This window comes from Micropterus dolomieu, linkage group LG07, assembly GCF_021292245.1.
Source record: "Micropterus dolomieu isolate WLL.071019.BEF.003 ecotype Adirondacks linkage group LG07, ASM2129224v1, whole genome shotgun sequence".
Taxonomy (NCBI): Eukaryota; Metazoa; Chordata; class Actinopteri; order Centrarchiformes; family Centrarchidae; genus Micropterus; species Micropterus dolomieu.
The window spans coordinates 25,091,457-25,094,666 of record NC_060156.1 but is presented as its reverse complement, the minus strand read 5'-3'; positions in this window follow the sequence as shown (position 1 = coordinate 25,094,666).

The window sequence follows — 3,210 nt, the reverse complement described above, 5'->3', positions numbered from 1 at the left end:
AGTACTACTGTTGAACGAGTTAGTTGCATGGTCTTGGGTGAACTGCGATCCAGTGAGGGCGACAGTACACAATTAATATCTCCTCCTAATATGACATGTGTATCTATATCAGGTATTCGAGAGAAGAGGCTGGTAAAAAATGTCATCCCAGTTAGGTGCGTACACATTCGCCAGAACTACTGGGGTATTGTTCAGTCTGCCCACTACTATTATATAACGGCCAGCAGAGTCAGCATCAACTTTTGACATTACATATGGGATAGTCTTTTTGATCAAAATAGCTGTTCCCCTAGATTTAGAATGAAAAATAGAGTGGAAAATTTGTCCCACCCATCCTCCTCTAAGTCTAAAATGGTCAGATGTGTTCAAATGGGTTTCTTGCAGGAAGGCGATATCTGCATTCAGCTCCTTAAGGTGTGAGAGTACTTTTCGGCGTTTCACTGGGTGATTTAGAGATTTAACATTCCAACTAACAAGGTTTCTGGCAAGTTCCTGATACATCAGTGTGAGCGTTCATTTATATTAGTGTTAAGTATTTATAAATTATGGTAGTACGGATCCAGCCTAAGTAACATATGTGCAATGTAAACAGAAGAGAGTTCCTTCCCTAACCCAGAGTTAGCATAACAAAAAATAGGATCAATCAATTTAGTGCAACAGTAATTTCCCCAGTCACCAACTAGAACATGGTGAAAAAATAACCCCTCGCAAATAACAAATCCACACATAAAGTGCTTTTTTAGAGAACTCTAGCTCTGCAGCTTGCCCTGCACAGAGATGTTAATAAAATATTTTAATATTTCAAATTAAAATAGAAAAACAAAGAGTGGTGCTTTTTATCTCCTAACAGACCTTAAGACTGGTAAAACATAATTTCTTTTATGCTTCTTTATTATTATTAACTTAACTGTAGTCCCATATCAACAAGCCTGTTATATTTTGCATTGTTGTTTATCAAACTTAAGTTCGTGCACTCATCAAAAAGACAGTCTGCTGACAATAGAGACCAAAAAAAAAAGAAAAAGCAAAGCTAAGCCACCTCACGCAGAATGTTGTTCTTTACATACGTCATGGCCTCCGTTGCATCTTGAAACTGCTTATCCGTCCCATTGTACGTGATCCGAAATGGGGCTGGATGTAGGAGACCATATCGGACCCCCACTCGACCTCGAAGACGTTTACGGACCTCGTTAAACGCCGACCTATCTACACTCGGTGGATAATCAGGAAAGATGAGTATGGTTGAGCCGTTATGTTGTAGCGGGCCAGATTCCCGTGCGAGGCGGAGGATTTCGACACAATCTTGATAATAGTGCAATTTTGCTATAATCGCTCTTGGTTTGCCATCCATCCGTTTCGCCTGTAAAGTGCGGTGGGATCTGTCAATCAGCACATCTTTATCCATTTTAAGAACTTTTTAATCAGCCTTGAAACAGAAGCAGGGGTGCTGGAGCCATCTTCCTCAGCTACATTCATAATGCGGACCTCCGCATACGGCCTTCCATGTCCAAACATTTCTCCTGTAGATTTTGAACATTTCCCTCCAGCTTGCGCACAGAGTTTTGTAGCTCCGTGACATCATCCGAACATCCTGAGAGTCCTCTTTCCATGTCCGACACAGTTGTTTTGATCACTTCAAGTTCTGACCGAAAAGCTGATGTGTTGTTGGCTATCTCCTGCCTAACTGCTTGCAGCTCTGATCTGACTCCATCAAACTCCTTAGCCATGATTGATCTTAACTCGGTTTGGAAAAGTGTGGTCATCTCCGTCGTCATATCAGTTTGTTCTCGAGTTTGTTGAGCTTGTTCAGCAATCTCAGGTGTCGTGTTAGTTACGTTGCTAACACTAGGTGTGTCGGTGCTCGTCTTGTTAGCAGAGGCCTTGCCCGTATATTTGTATTTGCGCAGGTTGCTTGCCATTTACATTTATCAGGAAGTAAATCGTCTTCGAAGATGCAGAACAGTCTTGGGTAGTCTTTTTGTATCACACAATTTACCAAAGCACCATTTAAAAGGGTAAAAAATACAATTTTATGCAGAGCTCTCTGAACTTGCAACCTACTCCATTGCCTGCTCGCTAGCACCCCCTCCGGAAATCACTTTTTTACCTTTATTTATTCAGTGAGCTTCACTGAGAGCAACCTCTCAATTGCAGGAAGGCCCTGATCACATTCATACCTGGAAGTTGCCCTGTCTGGTCTGCTGGCTGCTAAGCAGCTCCACTGGAGCTGTTGGGGTCATGGGCCTTGCTCAAGCTCGCTTCTCTAACCTTTGGGCCACCACACCCCTTGTTGGAAGAGTTCAACAGAAAGAAGCATAAGGAAATGATTCGCTTTCTGAATTGGGAGTTTGCTTTGCTTGCTTAGGCAATGGTCACATGGGCAGGGATTGTGAAAGGTGCTTGACATGCAAAGTTTGTGGTCAAATTCATCCCACTGTGCTGCACATTAAAAGGTAACCAAAAAAAGTGAAGCAGTCAAAGGAATCAGGTAACAATCAGTCAATTTCTTACGAAACGTGGACATACAGTGGGTACGGAAAGTATTCAGACCCCTTTAAATTTTTCACTCTGTTTCATTGCAGCCATTTTCCAAAAATCAAAAAAGTTCATTTTATTTCTCAGTAATGTACACTCAGCACCCCATCTTGACATCTTTTTTTTTTTTTGCAAATTTATTAAAAAAGAAAAACTGAAATATCACATGGTCATAAGTATTCAGACCCTTTGCCGTGACACTCATATTTAACTCAGGTGCTGTCTATTTCTTCTGATCATCCTTGAGATGGTTCTACACCTTCATTTGAGTCCAGCTGTGTTTGATTATACTGATTGGACTTGATTAGGAAAGCCACACACCTGTCTATATAAGACCTTCCAGCTCACAGTGCATGTCAGAGCAAATGAGAATCATGAGGTCAAAGGAACTGCCTGAAGAGCTCAGAGACAGAATTGTGGCAAGGCACAGATCTGGCCAAGGTTACAAAAATATTTCTGCTGCACTTAAGGTTCCTAAGAGCACAGTGGCCTCCATAATCCTCAAATGGAAGACGTTTGGGACGACCAGAACCCTTCCTAGAGCTGGCCGTCCGGCCAAACTGAGCTATCGGGGGAGAAGAGCCTTGGTGAGAGAGGTAAAGAAGAACCCAAAGGTCACTGTGGCTGAGCTCCAGAGATGCAGTCGGGAGATGGGAGAAAGTTGTAGTAAGTCAA